Here is a 20,647-nt window from a genome sequence, read left to right as displayed (position 1 = left end):
CAGTCTAACAATCTCTCTAAGATACAGTTTGGCATAATCCTCTGCAGTGTTCGTAGTCTTAACCGGCAAGAAATGGGCTGATTTGGTCATCCTATCCACAATCACCCAAATAGAGTCATGTTGTTTGCGGGTTCGTGGTAAACCGGTAATGAAGTCCATATTGATCATTTCCCACTTCCATTCCGGTATCTCTATATTCTGAGCCACTCCACAAGGCCTTTGGTGCTCAACTTTAACTTGTTGGCAATTTGGGCACTTGGACACAAACTCTGTTATATCTCTCTTCATTCCACTCCACCAGTATACTTCTCTTAAGTCATGATACATCTTTGTTGAACCTGGATGGATGGAATACTTAGAATTATGGGCTTCTTTCATGATTCTCTCCCTAATACCATCAACCCTTGGAACACATAATCTTTCTTGATATCTCAACACTCCATCTCCCCCTTTGGTAAAAGCCATTACCTTCTGCTTGTGAACCTCATCCTTCAGTTGAAGAAGAATGGGGTCCTGATCTTGCTTTTCTTTCACCTCTGCAACTAGAGATGATTTGGCTCCATTTCGTACTATTGTACCACCCTCACTAGAGTCAATAAGTTGAACTCCCAAATGCGCAAGTCTATGCACTTTCTTTGCCAACTCCTTCTTTTCCTCTTCCACATGAGTTGTACTCCCCATAGATAACCTGCTAAGAGCATCAGCAACTACATTTGCTTTACCTGGGTGGTAGAGAATGCTCATGTCATAATCCTTGAGCAACTCTAGCCATCTCCTTTGCCTCAAATTCAGCTCCTTCTGGCTGAATACATACTGTAAGCTCTTATGGTCTGTGAACACATCCACATGTACACCATAAAGATAGTGACGCCAAATCTTAAGAGCAAATACCACAGCTGCCAACTCAAGGTCATGAGTGGGGTAGTTCCTCTCATGAGTCTTAAGCTGCCTGGAGGCATAGGCAATGACCTTACCTTTCTGCATTAATACACATCCCAACCCAACTCTTGAAGCATCACAATAGATTACAAAACCATATGTTCCTTCGGGTAGGGATAGTACTGGAGCAGTAGTCAATCTAGCTTTCAACTCTTGAAAACTTTTCTCACAAGCATCAGACCATTGAAACTTAGCCTTCTTCTGAGTCAGCTTAGTCAATGGTGAGGATATGGATGAAAATCCCTCAACAAACCTCCTGTAGTAACCATCCAAACCTAAGAAACTCCTTATGTCGATTGGAGAGGTGGGTCGGGGCCAGTTCTTAACTGCCTCAATCTTTTGAGTATCAACTTGGATTCCATCCCCAGATATAATATGACCTAGGAATGCTACAGACTCAAGCCAAAACTCACACTTTGAAAACTTAGCATACATCTCCTTCTCCTTAAGAGTTTGAAGGACAATCCTAAGGTGATTAGCATGCTCACTCTTACTTCTAGAGTAGACCAAAATATCATCGATAAAGACAATTACAAACGTATCTAGGTATGGCTTGAATACTCGGTTCATGAGGTCCATAAAAGCTGCTGGAGCATTTGTCAATCCAAAGTACATAACAAGAAACTCAAAATGACCATAGCGGGTTCGAAAAGCCGTCTTCGGGATGTCACATTCTCTCACTTTCAACTGGTGATAGCCTGATCTGAGGTCTATCTTAGAGAAGCATGTGGCACCCTGAAGTTGGTCAAATAAATCATCTATTCTGGGAAGAGGGTACTTGTTTTTAATGGTGACCTTGTTTAGTTGTCGGTAATCAATGCACATTCTAAGGGACCCATCATTCTTTCGCACGAATAGGATAGGAGCGCCCCAAGGTGAGACACTTGGCCTAATAAACCCCTTATCTAAGAGGTCTTTCAGTTGTTGTTTCAACTCTTTCAACTCAGAAGGAGCCATCCTATAAGGAGGAATGGAGATAGGTTGTGTATCAGGAAGGACATCAATACCAAAGTCTATCTCTCTATCACGAGGGATTCCGGGTAGATCCTCAGGAAAGACTTCAGGAAACTCATTCACAATGGGAACTGACTCAAGAGATGGAGCCTGATCATTAATATTTTTGACTCGAACTATATGATATATACATCCCTTAGAGATTAATTTTCTGGCCTTAAGGTAGGAAATAAATTTACCCCTAGGCACTACAAAATTCCCCTTCAAATCTAAGATAGGCTCGTTTGGAAATTGAAACTTGACAATTCGGGTCCTACAATCAACCGAAGCATAACAAGAATAAAGCCAGTCCATACCAAGAATCACATCAAAATCAACCATGTCCAACTCAACTAAGTCAGCCATGGTATCCCTATGATAGATTGACACAGTACAATTTCTATAGACCCTCTCAGCTAAGATAGAATCACCAACAGGAGTAGACACACTGAAAGGCTCAAGAAGACACTCAGGAAAGATCTCAAATTTACTAGCCAAGTAAGGAGTCACAAAAGATAATGTAGCACCCGGATCAAGTAATGCATACACATCAAAAGAAAGGACTCGGAGCATACCAGTAACAACATCGGGTGCATTCTCTTGGTCTTGGCGACTACCCATAGCATACAGACGGTTGGTTCCCCCACCTGCACTTGAAGCTGCACCTCTATGATTACCTCTATTCTGTGGAGCTGCAGAAGAAAACTGAGCTCTACTACTTCCATCTCCCTGCCTTCTTGCTTAGGTGTTCTTGTCGGTCCTTTTTCTTGTCATCCTCAACCTGCTGAGCATACACCATCAATCTAGAAAAATCCATGTCAGAAATTATTAGCATTGCCTTACATTCTTTCTTTACATGTTTGCCTAGGCCAGAGACAAACTTCCTCATCTTAGACCTCATATGAGGAATCATTTCTAGGGCATATTTGGACAATTGAATAAACTTCAAACTATACTCTTTCACAGTCATACTCTCTTGCTTGAGGTTCACAAACTCCTCAATTTTTTCTTCACGTAGCTCTTGGGGAAAGAAGTTATCAAGAAATGCTCTTTCAAACTCATCCGAAAGAGCAGGCTCTGCATCCTCACCTTTACTTTCTTCCCACTGGTTATACCAGACATTTGCCACATCCTTGAGTTGATAAGACACCAACTCAACCCCCTCGATCTCTGTAGCATGCATCGCTTTTAGTATCTTCCATATCTCATCAATGAAATTTTGGGGGTCTTCATCAACGTTAGAACCCGTGAAGATCGGCGGATTCATTCTCAGAAAATCTCTGATCCTCGTGGCAGCAGACGGCTCTTGATAACTAGAGCTCGGAGTTGGTGAACTTTGGCTACTATTTCGAGCAGCCACCAACTGGGTGAGCATAGCAATCGCTCCTCGAAAATCTTCCTCAGAAGTAGGAGTGGTCTGAACAGTAGGTACTTGGGGTACCTCAGTAGACCTTGCAGGTCGGCCCCTAGTTCTCCGTGGAGGCATCACTGACTGTGGAACCTCAGTGCTGGCAGCATTCCTCTGACTAGCTGAACGTTTAGGAGGCATGTCTGAAACGTGTAAACGCACGAATTAGAAAGAAAGATTTTATAGAGTTAAACTCTATCGCACGAACTCAGATTATGAAAGAAGTGAAATAATTCCTAATGTCCTATAGCTTCCTGATTATAAGTGTGGTGCACGACACACCCATAAACAAGACTCTACTAGACACGGCTTCATAGACACCCTAGGACTCTTGAACTCTGGGCTCTGATACCAAGTTTTTCACGCCCCGAGAGGGTACCCTAGGCGTGGCCGGCACTCAGAAACCATTTCTGGCTTCCGAGAGAACCACTTGGTCTCATTTCTTATTTATTCATCAGCGGAAGACTTAAGAATACTAATGTGGGCTTGTCATAATCAAAGGAAAAATAGATAATTCTTATAAGAAGTAGTTTCTAAGGAGAACTACTCCGATTACATCATCGGACTCTGTCTATGAAGCCTCTAATAGTCTTAGATGGTGCCAATGACATATCCATGGCTACCTCAAAAGAAACATCACACTCAACAATAATAAAAGGATAAGGAGTTCTTTCGAATACAAGAAGGACTCACCAAATAGCGGAAAAGAAATGATCTTCAACGATGCGCCTGTTGAGGATCTCTAACACCTGTATCTGCATCATAAAACGATGCAGGTCGAATGATATCAGTACGTGGAATGTACGAGTATGTAAAATGGCAGGAAGGTAAGGACAGATATCAAGAAACTCCTCTCAAGAAAACTCAGCTCAGAACTCAACATCATCTCAACATGAATATGTAATGCAAGTTTAAAATATAATAATAAAAATAATAGTAATAAGCAATGCTTACTCAGTTGGGAGTTTCTCTAACCGACAACCATCACTTATGAGCTAGCAATGATACAACGAAGCGATGTCGTTGCCACATCCATCCAATACCTTGTCAGGGTAAAGGACATCACCATCTTGGATCCATTCATCAAAGTCCTCTTTTTGGGACTTAAGAGGCATAGCCTCCATCCTACGCTGGCTACGTAGTTCTGGGGTTTGAGTCAATTAAACTCTTACCCAACTCGGTGCTCAATACTACTCCCAAAATATGTGCTCATATTAAACTCATCATCTAGTCTCATTGGACTTTAATTTAAATCATCAAACTCATCTCATTTCATGTTCATCAATCATTATACTTCCAAAAATATCATTTACATCTCATCAAAACATCTTGCTCAAAATATCATTTTCTCAAATTCATTCAAATTCAACTCTTTTGCTCTTTCAAAACTCAATAAAATACATATATAGTATTAATTCATATAACTCTCTTTTTATCAATAAAAATAATAAAAAGCCAACATCTTTACTCAAAACATGTGTAAAAATATTCATGAACATTAAATCAATTAGGATTAATGGGAAAGTAGCCATGAACAATAATTCCAATAATATGAGAGATAAGAATAATAATAATATTAATGCATAATATATCAAACTCAATAGAAGAAGAATTATTTCATTTAGAATTCAAGATTTGGATAAAACTAAACTATAACTCAATTATAATGAATTTAAATATTGGGCGCATGGACGAACTCAATCCAATGCTATGAAAGCCTTACATACCTTAAATCCGAAGGTTTACTCCGAATTGGAACACTCTTGGACCCCTAGCCTTTTCTTCTCGCCGGAGCGTTTTGTGTACTACCCGGAGTATAAGAATCACCGGAGTAGTATTTTTATACTACTAAAACTAAAACTATATTTGAGAAGAAGTATATAGAGAGAAGAAATGCTTAAAAAAGCTTGATGAATAAAATGAGGAAATAAGGTGGGTATTTATAGGTGGGAAAGAGGGACCTAACAATAAATTAAATAATTATAAAGAAAAATCTGAAAATTTAATGGAATATATTGATGTCATGGATGATGTTAAATGGAGGACAATTTATGTCATGCATGATGTCAAATGCATCTAGATGTTTCCATGGTAGGTAAGATGAGTTCTTTTTAACAGAATACTCGTTTTCGAAGCTGCGTTTGAATAAGATAAATTCGTTATTAGGATTTGGTGTCTTCATAAGAATTGTAGATATGGAAGTATAGTTTCATATCATTGAAGAATCAACCAATTTGGAGCAAGCTACAGTGAGATATGAATTTTCTTCTATCAACACTCAATTCCGTCACAGCACTATATCTTGCAAAGATTAATTTATTTGACCTACTTATACTCCGAATTTGTAGTTATGTTCTTCATGAAAGTTGTAGGTAAGGATGTTGTGATTACCCAGAAATTTGAATCACCTAATTTGGACCAACCTATGAAAAGATATGCCCAAAATACAGAGGCTGTATTATTTTTGTCGAGAATTAAAATACCGACATACAACATTTTAGGGGTTGTTACAATATCTCCCCCTTGGGATCATTCTTCCTCGAATGAAGATGAAAATAGGAGACATAAAGAATGAATATCATCAATATATCAACTCCGATACTCAAATGGTCAATGACTCAAACTCAAGAATAAACATCGACTCAAAGGTAGAAGTAAGGAATATTACCTTGAATATCGTCATCAGAAGGCATAAATAGATGAGGATAGTTAGCCTTCATATCTTCTTCAGCTTCCCATGTAGCCTCTTCAACAAATTGATTTCGCCATAGGACTTTGACAGATGCCACTTCCTTAGTTCTTAATTTGCGAACCTGACGATCAAGAATTTGAACTGGAATCTCTTCATAACTCAAACTCTCTTTCACCCCAATGCTCTCAGCTGGGACAACAAGTGAAGGATCTCCCAAACACTTCTTAAGCATAGAGATGTGAAACGCGGTATGAATAGCAGCTAATTCTGGAGGCAACTCCAATTCATAGGCTACGTTACCTACCCTCCTCATAATCTGATAAGGACCAATGTAGCGGGGACTAAGCTTCCCTTTCTTTCCAAATCTCATCACACCCTTCATGGGTGAAACTTTCAAGTATACCCAATCGTACACTTCGAACTCCAAATCTCTTCTTCTAACATCACTCTAGGATTTTTGGCAACTTTGAGCAGTCCTCAACCTCTCTTGTATGGTTTTCACCTTCTCCATAGCTTGGTGAACCAAGTCTGGTCCAATCAACTCAGCTTCACCAACTTCAAACCAACCAATTGGTGATCTACATCTCCTCCCATACAGAGCTTCATAAGGAGCCATTTGAATACTCGAATGGAAACTATTATTGTATGCAAACTCAATAAGAGGTAAATGATCATCCCAATTACCTTTGAAGTCAATGACACAGGCTCTTAACATATCCTCCAAAGTCTGTATCGTACGCTCTGCCTGGCCATCTGTTTGCGGATGAAAAGCAGTACTAAGGTTCACTCTTGAACCCAAGCCCTTCTGAAATGACTTCCAAAACTGAGCAGTAAATTGAGCTCCCCTATCAGAGATGATAGACAAAGGAACTCCATGCAGTCTAACAATCTCTCTAAGATACAGTTTGGCATAATCCTCTGCAGTGTTCGTAGTCTTAACCGGCAAGAAATGGGCCGATTTGGTCATCCTATCCACAATCACCCAAATAGAGTCATGTTGTTTGCGGGTTCGTGGTAAACCGGTAATGAAGTCCATATTGATCATTTCCCACTTCCATTCCGGTATCTCTATATTCTGAGCCACTCCACAAGGCCTTTGGTGCTCAACTTTAACTTGTTGGCAATTTGGGCACTTGGACACAAACTCTGTTATATCTCTCTTCATTCCACTCCACCAGTATACTTCTCTTAAGTCATGATACATCTTTGTTGAACCTGGATGGATGGAATACTTAGAATTATGGGCTTCTTTCATGATTCTCTCCCTAATACCATCAACCCTTGGAACACATAATCTTTCTTGATATCTCAACACTCCATCTCCCCCTTTGGTAAAAGCCATTACCTTCTGCTTGTGAACCTCATCCTTCAGTTGAAGAAGAATGGGGTCCTGATCTTGGTTTTCTTTCACCTCTGCAACTAGAGATGATTTGGCTCCATTTCGTACTATTGTACCACCCTCACTAGAGTCAATAAGTTGAACTCCCAAACGCGCAAGTCCATGCACTTCCTTTGCCAACTCCTTCTTTTCCTCTTCCACATGAGTTGTACTCCCCATAGATAACCTGCTAAGAGCATCAGCAACTACATTTGCTTTACCTGGGTGGTAGAGAATGCTCATGTCATAATCCTTGAGCAACTCTAGCCATCTCCTTTGCCTCAAATTCAGCTCCTTCTGGCTGAATACATACTGTAAGCTCTTATGGTCTGTGAACACATCCACATGTACACCATAAAGATAGTGACGCCAAATCTTAAGAGCAAATACCACAGCTTCCAACTCAAGGTCATGAGTGGGGTAGTTCCTCTCATGAGTCTTAAGCTACCTGGAGGCATAGGCAATGACCTTACCTTTCTGCATTAATACACATCCCAACCCAACTCTTGAAGCATCACAATAGATTACAAAACCATCTGTTCCTTCAGGTAGGGATAGTACTGGAGCAGTAGTCAATCTAGCTTTCAACTCTTGAAAACTTTTCTCACAAGCATCAGACCATTGAAACTTAGCCTTCTTCTGAGTCAGCTTAGTCAATGGTGAGGATATGGATGAAAATCCCTCAACAAACCTCCTGTAGTAACCAGCCAAACCTAAGAAACTCCTTATGTCGGTTGGAGAGGTGGGTCGGGGCCAGTTCTTAACTGCCTCAATCTTTTGAGTATCAACTTGGATTCCATCCCCAGATATAATATGACCTAGGAATGCTACAGACTCAAGCCAAAACTCACACTTTGAAAACTTAGCATACAACTCCTTCTCCTTAAGAGTTTGAAGGACAATCCTAAGGTGATTAGCATGCTCACTCTTACTTCTAGAGTAGACCAAAATATCATCGATGAAGACAATTACAAACGTATCTAGGTATGGCTTGAATACTCGGTTCATGAGGTCCATAAAAGCTGCTGGAGCATTTGTTAATCCAAAGGACATAACAAGAAACTCAAAATGACCATAGCGGGTTCGAAAAGCCGTCTTCGGGATGTCACATTCTCTCACTTTCAACTGGTGATAGCCTGATCTGAGGTCTATCTTAGAGAAGCATGTGGCACCCTGAAGTTGGTCAAATAAATCATCTATTCTGGGAAGAGGGTACTTGTTTTTAATGGTGACCTTGTTTAGTTGTCGGTAATCAATGCACATTCTAAGGGACCCATCTTTCTTTCGCACGAATAGGACAGGAGCGCCCCAAGGTGAGACACTTGGCCTAATAAACCCCTTATCTAAGAGGTCTTTCAGTTGTTCTTTCAACTCTTTCAACTCAGCAGGAGCCATCCTATAAGGAGGAATGGAGATAGGTTATGTATCAGGAAGGACATCAATACCAAAGTCTATCTCTCTATCACGAGGGATTCCGGGTAGATCCTCAGGAAAGACTTCAGGAAACTCATTCACAATGGGAACTGACTCAAGAGATGGAGCCTGATCATTAATATTTTTGACTCGAACTATATGATATATACATCCCTTAGAGATTAATTTTCTGGCCTTAAGGTAGGAAATAAATTTACCCCTAGGCAGTACAGAATTCCCCTTCAAATCTAAGATAGGCTCATTTGGAAATTGAAACTTGACAATTCGGGTCCTACAATCAACCGAAGCATAACAAGAATAAAGCCAGTCCATACCAAGAATCACATCAAAATCAACCATGTCCAACTCAACTAAGTCAGCCATGGTATCTCTATGATAGATTGACACAGTACAATTTCTATAGACCCTCTCAGCTAAGATAGAATCACCAACAGGAGTAGACACACTGAAAGGCTCAAGAAGACACTCAGAAAAGATCTCAAATTTACTAGCCAAGTAAAGAGTCACAAAAGATAATGTAGCACCCGGATCAAGTAATGCATACACATCAAAAGAAAGGACTCGGAGCATACCAGTAACAACATCGGGTGCATTCTCTTGGTCTTGGCGACTACCCATAGCATACAGACGGTTGGTTCCCCCACCTGCACTTGAAGCTGCACCTCTATGATTACCTCTATTCTGTGGAGCTGTAGAAGAAAACTGAGCTCTACTACTTCCATCTCCCTGCCTTTTTGAAGGACACTCATTCTGGAAGTGACCTATCTTTCCACATCCGTAGCAAGCATTGGTGCCCATACGACACTCTCCCAAATGGAGCCTCCCACATCTAGCACATGGTGGTTTTCCTCTAGAACCTTGAGCCATACTTAATTGGGACTGAGAACCTTGAGATCGAAAGTTTTGGTGACTTAGCGATCTCTGATCATACCTGGTATTAGGTGTAAAAATATTTGTTGGGGAAGGTGCATAATTGGAAGACCTTTTCTGAAAGAAAGACTTGTTACCCTTCCCTTGCTTCTGCTCATTCTCATGCCCAGCAGACTTAGCCTTCTTGCTTAGGTGTTCTTCTCGGTCCTTTTTCTTGTCATCCTCAACCTGCTGAGCATACACCATCAATCTAGAAAAATCCATGTCAGAAATCATTAGCATTGCCTTACATTCTTTCTTTACATGTTTGCCTAGTCCAGAGATAAACTTCCTCATCTTAGACCTCATATGAGGAATCATTTCTAGGGCATATTTGGACAATTGAATAAACTTCAAACTATACTCTTTCACAGTCATACTCTCTTGCTTGAGGTTCACAAACTCCTCAATTTTTGCTTCACGTAGCTCTTGGGGAAAGAAGTTATCAAGAAATGCTCTTTCAAACTCATCCCAAAGAGCAGGCTCTGCATCCTCACCTCTACTTTCTTCCCACTGGTTATACCAGACATTTGCCACATCCTTGAGTTGATAAGACACCAACTCAACCCCCTCGATCTCTGTAGCATGCATCACTTTTAGTATCTTCCACATCTCATCAATGAAATTTTGGGGGGTCTTCATCAACGTTAGAACCCGTGAAGACCGGCAGATTCATTCTCAGAAAATCTCTGATCCTCGTGGCAGCAAACGACTCTTGATAACTAGAGCTAGGAGTTGGTGAACTTTGGCTACTATTTCGAGCAGCCACCAACTGGGTGAGCATAGCAATCGCTCCTCGAAAATCTTCCTCAGAAGTAGGAGTGGTCTGAACAGTAGGTACTTGGGGTACCTCAGTAGACCTTGCAGGTCGGCCCCTAGTTCTCCGTGGAGGCATCACTGACTGTGGAACCTCAGTGCTGGCAGCATTCCTCTGACTAGCTGAACGTTTAGGAGGCATGTCTGAAACGTGTAAACGCACGAATTAGAAAGAAAGATTTTATAGAGTTAAACTCTATCGCACGAACTCAGATTATGAAAGAAGTGAAATAATTTCTAATGTCCTATAGCTTCCTGATTATAAGTGTGGTGCACGACACACCCATAAACAAGACTCTACTAGACACGGCTTCATAGACACCCTAGGACTCTTGAACTCTGGGCTCTGATACCAAGTTTGTCACGCCCCGAGAAGGTACCCTAGGCGTGGCCGGCACTCAGAAACCATTTCTGGCTTCCGAGAGAACCACTTGGTCTCATTTCTTATTTATTCATCAGCGGAAGACTTAAGAATACTAATGTGGGCTTGTCATAATCAAAGGAAAAATAGATAATTCTTATAAGAAGTAGTTTCTAAGGAGAACTACTCCGATTACATCATCGGACTCTGTCTATGAAGCCTCTAATACTCTTAGATGGTGCCAATGACATATCCATGGCTACCTCAAAAGAAACATCACACTCAATAATAATAAAAGGATAAGGAGTTCCTTCGAATACAAGAAGGACTCACCAAATAGCTGAAAAGAAATGATCTTCAACGATGCGCCTGTTGAGGATCTCTAACACCTGTATCTGCATCATAAAATGATGCAGGTCGAATGACGTCAGTACGTGGAATGTACGAGTATGTAAAATGGCAGGAAGGTAAGGACAGATATCAAGAAACTCCTCTCAAGAAAATTCAGCTCAGAACTCAACATCATCTCAACATGAATATGTAATGCAAGTTTAAAATATAATAATAAAAATAATAGTAATAAGCAATGGTTACTCAGTTGGGAGTTTCTCTAACCGACAACCATCACTTATGAACTAGCAATGATACAACGAAGCGATGTCGTTGCCACATCCATCCAATACCTTGTCAGGGTAAAGGACATCACCATCTTGGATCCATTCATCAAAGTCCTCTTTTTGGGACTGAAGAGGCATAGCCTCCATCCTACGCTGGCTACGTAGTTCTGGGGTTTGAGTCAATTAAACTCTTACCCAACTCGGTGCTCAATACTACTCCCAAAATATGTGCTCATATTAAACTCATCATCTAGTCTCATTGGACTTTAATTTAAATCATCAAACTCATCTCATTTCATGTTCATCAATCATTATACTTCCAAAAACATCATTTACATCTCATCAAAACATCTTGCTCAAAATATCATTTTCTCAAATTCATTCAAATTCAACTCTTTTGCTCTTTCAAAACTCAATAAAATACATATATAGTATTAATTCATATAACTCTCTTTTTATCAATAAAAATAATAAAAAGCCAACATCTTTACTCAAAACATGTGTAAAAATATTCATGAACATTAAATCAATTAGGATTCATGGGAAAGTAGCCATGAACAATAATTCCAATAATATGAGAGATAAGAATAATAATAATATTAATGCATAATATATCAAACTCAATAGAAGAAGAATTATTTCATTTAGAATTCAAGATTTGGATAAAACTAAACTATAACTCAATTATAATGAATTTAAATATTGGGCGCATGGACGAACTCAATCCAATGCTATGAAAGCCTTACATACCTTAAATCCGAAGGTTTACTCCGAATTGGAACACTCTTGGACCCCTAGCCTTTTCTTCTCGCCGGAGCGTTTTGTGTACTACCCGGAGTATAAGAATCACCGGAGTAGTATTTTTATACTACTAAAACTAAAACTATATTTGAGAAGAAGTATATAGAGAGAAGAAATGCTTAAGAAAGCTTGATGAATAAAATGAGGAAATAAGGTGGGTATTTATAGGTGGGAAAGAGGGACCTAACAATAAATTAAATAATTATAAAGAAAAATCTGAAAATTTAATAGAATATATTGATGTCATGGATGATGTTAAATGGAGGACAATTTATGTCATGCATGATGTCAAATGCATCTAGATGTTTCCATGGTAGGTAAGATGAGTTCTTTTTAACAGAATACTCGTTTTCGAAGCTGCGTTTGAATAAGATAAATTCCTTATTAGGATTTGGTGTCTTCATAAGAATTGTAGATATGGAAGTATAGTTTCATATCATTGAAGAATCAACCAATTTGGAGCAAGCTACAGTGAGATATGAATTTTCTTCTATCAATACTCAATTCCGTCACAGCACTATATCTTGCAAAGATTAATTTATTTGACCTACTTATACTCCGAATTTGTAGTTATGTTCTTCATGAAAGTTTTAGGTAAGGATGTTGTGATTACCCAGAAATTTGAATCACCTAATTTGGACCAACCTATGAAAAGATATGCCCAAAATACAAAGGCTGTATTATTTTTGTCGAGAATTGAAATACCGACATACAACATTTTAGGGGTTGTTACAAGAATCATGCCCTGAAAGACAAGAGAGATCATATCAGTTATGGATGATCCCAGATCATACTTTCTTGAATGAATCATGCTTATGAATTTTTGCTCTAAACTTTTTCAATGATTCTTCCTTTCCAGTCATAAGAGCGATGTTGATGATAGTAGACTAAGTTGAGTGAGATTAGATGGGGGAAAGTGAGTGTTTTCTGATTGTGATAGTTATATTGTACTTGTCTATTAAGGTAAAGGTGTAGAAAAGGAGCGAGATGAGACCCTATAATGTACAGTAGATAGGTAAGAGTATGTTAGTGTGTCTCTAGGTAAGAGCTCATGCAATAATGAAGGTAAAAGTGCTAAAGTAAGCTTGACAATTCTTAGATGTTATTGAGGTGGTTAGAGTGATAATCTTGAATGTGTGGTTGTCACTATGAGAGTGATGGTATTAGGCTATTATTGAGTTTTGGGTGATGATTGTGAGTGTTTGTATGAAGTGGTGAGGATGAGGAGTATTCTATAAGTAAAAGGTCCCTATGGAAGTATAGAGTATGAATTTGAGGCTTAGATTTGTATAAGTATGATAATATTAAGACTAACACCTTGGGACTTAGAGCTAGGCTAAAACTTGGTAAGAGGAATGTTGAGGGGGGAACTCATGGTTGTATCTTTTCTCTCATCTCTGGCATGATGTCTTCTAACGAGTGAGCTCCCTATCTTTGAGTGGGTTGGACCAGAGTTAGTTCACCAAGTTATAGAGGAAGTGAAAACCATTCCAGAGAGTGTGAAAAATTAAGGTGAAGGGGAAAAGACTTGAAGTTTGAGGTGAAAAATTGGATGTACGTGAAGAGTGTTATGAGTCTTGGAAAGAAGGGGAATCTTGGGCACCGATATATTGGTCTTACCAAATTGTGAAGAGGATTGGAGATGTCACTTATGAATTGGAGTTACCTTCTGAGTTAGCCGTCATTCGTTCGATGCTTCATGCCTCCATGATTGAAGGAGTGCTTGGGAGATCCATTGTTGGTAGTTCCCATTGATAGTGCTGAAATAAAGGATAGTCTATCCTGTGAGGATGATATGTAGACCAAATATACACTTTTATTTGTGCCATCAACGATGATGTTGAAAGTAACATCCTATTCTTGATTTGAGTTGATGTCTTCTTTCTTGAATTCAACGGTTGATGATATAGATGTTTGAATGATTCGATTGATGGATTTTTGATTTTCTATTCATGCCTAATGACGAGAATGTTGATGGTAATGTCCCTGCTCTTCACTTGAACTGATTTGATTATTCTTGAGTCTGAATAGTTGATTGTCGAGATTGCTTGATTTGGTTGATTGGTTGATTTGATTGAGTCTCAATAGTTATTCATGCCTCGATTCCAGCTCTGGTTGTTCTTAATTCGAGGATGAATGATCCCAAAGGAGAGATAATGTAACACCCCAAAATTTTTTGCCAAGGCTCGAACCATTCTTCATATGCGTATAAACTCAAACTCAATGAATTCTAATTGTATATATGAGTTAGGATCAATTTCAAAGTATTTTAAGTATTTTAGAGGTAAATTATGGTCATAATGAACCTCTACTACTAAGTCGAGTTGAAACATCCTTTACCAATTAAGTTTTCATATAAGATCTTATAAAGATCAATTTTAAACAACCATATCTCTTATAATATTAAGATTTAAATGGCCTATAACCTTTAAAATTAAATATATGTGCATCCTCTTTCCAACACCACCAAATTTTCCTTATTTGGAGTTTAGAGTAAAAAGTTATAACCATTTTACTGGAGACGCTCCATCCTTGCAGAAGTCTGTGATGGCTCCGCGATGCGGAGAGGACGCGAACCCTACTACCTAAGTCAAACGACGCCTCTTCTATTATTGTAAGTGAATTATTTTCCTATAGCACTTTGGGAAGTTATTTTAATGTCCCTAAATATGTAGAAATCAGTTTTTCCTCATTAGAAACCCTCTCATTCACTCCTAAACTTTAACGCTCAATAATTTTCAAGAAAAAACATCAAGTTAGGATTCTCTTTCAAGGTTCTTCATCAAGGTAAGTTCTTTTTCATAGATTTCAAGATTTGTTATCCAAATTTCTTCATACATACATAAATCTCTAAGAGAAATCTTAAATCCTAATCATAGGGTTTTCAAGAAAACAAATCTAAGAATTTCAAGAAAGGGTATCTTAATTGTTCTTCTTCAAGTTAAGATCTTTTCATCAAGATTTGTGGAGATTTTAAGGTATGTAAGGCTAACAAACGTTGGACTGAGTTCATCCACGTGCCCCTTTATCTTTATTGATTAGAGTCGAGTTGAGTTGGAGTTTTTGAGTTTCTTGGATTGAATTCTTGAGTTATTTATTGTCTTATTGAGTTTCTTGTACTTATTTAAATACGTATTGATGTTGTTCATGGGTCGAGTATTTGATTTGGATGCATGTTCATGTCTTCATTCACATGAACCCTAATTAAGGATTATATTAGATTTTGAGCATTGATTGTACAAGAGTTGAGTTTTCACATGAGTTGAGTCTGAGGAGTTTTCGAAAGTTTTCATTATTTTGAACATGAATATTTTGAGCATAAATGATGGTTTTGAGACAGAGTTTTAATAAGTTGTGATTGATTTCGAAAATATATTTTTCTGAAAGAACATGATGATTTGAGCCTGAGCCGAGCTGGAGTTGAATTGAAATAGTCTTTAAGATTTAACCATTTTGGTCCTGATTTCGCTATGCATTATTTTGAGTGAGATTGCTTGTTTTAAAAAGATTTAAAAGAATTGAGTATCGAGTCTCAATGAATTTATTTGATTAGAAAGAATATAAATGATTAGATTGGATTGAAATACTTTGAAAGAGCATAATGAATGAGACGAGATTGAGTCTTGATGAGAGTCCAATGATACTAGTCGAAAGTTTTGATTGAACTGGTTGGCTCAAGTTGCATGAGCATATTAAGTTTTGAGAGTAGTATCGAGAACCAAATTGAGTGAGAGTAAAACTCAATAACTACGTAGCCAACATAGGAGAGGATTAAATCGTTAAAGTCGGATGTTTTCCCATTTTATTGTCCTGAAAAGATAAGACTTGATTGATTGGTGGATCCAGATTGGTAGATTTGTCCTTCACCTTGGCAAGTAATTGACGGATGTGGCTAAGACGTCATTTCATTGTACATCACCTACTTATAGGTGGTGGGATTGTTGTCAGTTAAGAGAGACTCACAGATTGTGCATAAAAATATATGACAGGTTTTGAACAAGCTGCATATTACTGAATCCTTCTTAAAGTATTGTTATATTTTATACTTATATATCATATTGAGTTGGGTGAGTTTTATTCTATCTTGAGTATCTTTGATGAATTATTGTTTCATTATGCCATATTATATACTCATACATTTTACGTAATGACATTCATTTGGGCTTGCATCATTTTATGATGCAGGGATAGGTATTAGAGATCATCAGCAGCTTCATTGAAGTATCTACTTCTTTCCTGATAGTGGTGAGACCTCTTTTCTTTCGGAGGGATCATATTCATTTTTTTCTATTGCTTATGAGTAGTTTTTTGAGGTAGTCATGAACTTGGTATTGACACCCATTAGATGATAGTGATAGAGGCTTCATAGACTAGATAGTGATAGATTTGTTTTGATGTCTTTAACTTTTGATTAGTTTTCTTTCAAACTATGTTACCGATTAGAATGATTGAGATTGTTGATTGAGTTAGCCCACTAAGATTTATTTTTCTCTTAAACTAAGTCTTCCGCTGAATGAATAAATGTGTGATCAGGCCAAGTGGTTCGCTTGAAAGTCAACAATGACTTTTGAGTGTCGGCCACGCCTAGGGTACCCTCTCGGGGTGTGACAAAGATATCCCTTTAAATTTATTGAGTTCTGCTGAACCTGTAACTTTTACTTTATCTCTCCTATACCTCTATTACAAACTCAACTGAAAAGACAATATCATAAACGAGGTCACAGAGCATTACTATCAAATTAAAAGACTAATTTAAGGTTAATTGCACTAGAACACATGAGAAGGAATGTCACAATCCAATTCCTCAGGTTGACACCTACTATAACCCACTAGTAGGTAAATCAACCCATATCTCAGAACGATGAGTAATGGGATTAAGCATAGAAAACTAAACCAAACTAAACAATAATAAAAATAATAAAGAAAATAGTGAAAGCAAGCCAAAAACTATATACAAGAAAAGATCCTTTCCAGAATCAGAAAGTTACAAGTATAGAGCTACCACAAAAACAAGACTATCGCAAAAAGCAAAAAACTAGTCATAATATATACAAAAGGAGACGGATAAATTCAGTATGTCGTATGCTCACCCTCGCCTCCAGATTGGACTACAACAAGCTCAATATCAATCCTGGTAGCTGGTGGTTAGACCTACATTACGAAAATAGATACAGAGTGTAGTATGAGTACCAAAACAACATGTAGCTAGTAAGTATCATAGGCCGACTGAGCAAGAAAAGTAAAAGTAATATGAAATGTTAGAGTTTAAAACACATCCAAAACAAGAACATAAAATCTAGCTGGAATGTACACGAGTGTACTAACACCCAAAAAAAAAGAGAGCAACTAACTAAATCCGACCGAGCTCTCATAAATCTGACGAGTACACTCGTGTGCAAGATTAAGTAAAATCTGAACTGACCCCCATATACCTAACAGGTGCACAAAGAGTTGAGATCAATATAGAGAATCTGGCAAAGTTTCTAAGATTACTACAACCTTTAACGGACTTGAACCGAACCAACCGAGTGCCTAAAACTTTATCCATAACTGATTAGGAATAAGAGACTTGAACTAAAGAGGAGATGGAGAAATCAAGGATTTTAACCAAGATTAGAGTAGTCGAGGACTTGAACCAAGGCTGAAGATAATCATGTACTCGAACCAAGTATGAATGTGGCCAAGGACTTGAACCAAGGCTGAAATATAGCCATGGACTTAAACCAATTTGTACGTAGAGGTAGACTTGAACCACGACTGCAAATGACGGTAGACTTGAACCACGCTTGCAAATGGCATTAGACTTAAACCACGGCTGTAGAAGGCTAAGGACTTGAATCGAGGCTATAATACCGAGGCATAAAGTTGAACCATGCCCAGTGGAGTGAATAGGGACTTAAACCATGAATAGAGGTGAATCGGTTAGAAATAGGATCAACGTCCAACCAAGCTTAATGGGGATAACCCAAACCTGAGTGCCATCAATAAATCACTCCATCCCGAACCAAATCCAACCAGAATTGATGAGCGGCTTTCGAATCAAGAATCAAGTACACTAGAATCGACGGAAATGAAGAAATAATGGATATAAGGATCCAAGAGTAATGTTACTTCCTAGATAAGACCCATACTATCAGACTCAATTCTTCTATATCAGTCTACAGGGAGCTAAGCTGTTCAAAGCGACGTTGGAGAGATTTCAAGGTCTAATGGTTCCAAAAGAATGCAAGTCTATGGCAATCACTAGTCTAATCCTAAATTAAGGCCAAACATGCTTTCAACCATACACACAAGCCATAATAAAGGCACGCCATAAGGCATGGATGATCAGACAATACAAACAACATGCTTCATAGCCCAAAATACCCGAAAATAGCCTAACACATGGAATCTGTGAATTGAACATGATCAACTACAAATTCACCCCCAAATTCAGACACATCAACATACAATTACGTATTCATGATCAGACTAAGGAAAGGGAAGTCGTAGCCAACCTTTAGATCGATCGCGCGTACTTTAAATTAAGTTGATTGAGATTTTTCCTTTTGTACAGCCTCAGACTGCTGCCACACTATCAAAAATAGTATCATAACGTTAATACTTCATCACTATTTTTTGAGCAGACAAAAGTAAAATTGGATTTTAGAGACAAAAAGAAAGTTATATCCCTATGAAATAGCTTTTTAAAACATCTTGAATCACTCGAAATGAAGCTTTACACAAGGAGTCATACTAATATTACTAACAGTAGTCCCATCCAAAAATGGATTTGCAAAACAAAGTTTATTCCCCCAATTTCGATAATAACAACTTATCAATAACAATATAAACAATCATTCTACATCATAACTTAACTAATTCCACCCATTTAATCCAACCAAAACACCCCCTAATCCATAAGTCTCAACAAAGCAACAAACAAGTTTACAACGCTACTTCCTCTGTTTTAATTCGTTAAATCTCTAAACAAGCTTGTTAACAAGGAAAAAGAACCTTAATCTTACGTTAGGTGTGAATAATCCACGACAATACACTCCTTCTTAGCTAATTTGTAGCTCAAACTAAAGGCAATGCAACGTGCAATACCTTTCTCTTCACGAGCTTCAGAATCCGGGACTCAAATTTGGGTCAAAATGGCTTTTCTTAGCCTAGGAGTCCTCTCTCTCACCCTCTAAAATATTCTGGAAAGTTATGGTCTGAAAATGAAGATATAAGGCTGAACTTATCCTTTAAATGTTAGGGGAAATGGGCCTGACCCAACTTGGAATCGGGTTGGGCCCAAAATCGCTACCCAGCTTGACCTTTCTTTCTTAAAACGTCCATAACTTTTTATCTAAATGTCACATGAGCCCACGACCTAAAGGTATTTCAATTATCTACAACTTTCATTTTATGAGTTTTCCCATATTACCAAATGCTAATGGGTTTATAGCCTCCTAAAGTCAGATCACCCGAAAATATAGAAAATAAATATTTTTTTTTCTTCTTAAAAGAAAATTGGGGTGTTACACTCATAGTTTGAGGTACTTTATACATTCTGGTGCAACCAAGATGTATCTCTATCTGAGACAATATTATTAGTGGAGAAGAATGAAGCGTGAAATTGTTGATTTTGTTGCCCATTGTCCAAATTGTCAGCAGGTAAAATATGAGCACCAAAGGCCTGGAGGGATACTTCAAAGAATGCCCATTCCTAAATGGAAGTGGGAAAGGATAGCAATGGATTTTATGGTCAGCCTTCCAAAGACCTTGGGTAAGTTTGATTCGATACGGGTGATTGTTGATAGGTTAACTAAGTCTGCTCACTTCATTCCAGTCAAGGTGACTTATGATGCTGAGAAGTTAGCCAAACTCTATATCCGCGAGGTTGTTCGATTACATGGAGTTTCAATTTCTATCATATCAGATAGAGGTACGCAATTTACTTCTAACTTTTGGAGGACCTTACATGCTGAGTTAGGTACTAGATTGGATCTCAATACTGCATTTCACCATCAGACCGATGGGCAGTCTGAGAGAAAAATTCAAGTGCTGGAGGATATGCTTCGTGCATGTGTCATAGATTTTGGCGGTCATTGGGATCAATTCCTACCCTTGGCAGAGTTTTCATATAATAATAGCTATCACTTGAGTATTTATATGGCTCCATTTGAGGCATTGTATGGGAGGAGATGTAGGTCTCCTATTGGTTGGTTTGATGCGTTTGAGGTGAGACCTTGGGGAACTGATCTTTTGAGAAAATCACTAGAGAAGGTGAAATTTATTCAGGATAGGCTTCTAGCAGCTCAAAGCAGGA

Source organism: Solanum dulcamara, chromosome 1 (genome assembly GCF_947179165.1).
Source record: "Solanum dulcamara chromosome 1, daSolDulc1.2, whole genome shotgun sequence".
In the NCBI taxonomy this organism is placed as follows: domain Eukaryota; kingdom Viridiplantae; phylum Streptophyta; class Magnoliopsida; order Solanales; family Solanaceae; genus Solanum; species Solanum dulcamara.
This window is presented reverse-complemented; position numbering follows the sequence as displayed.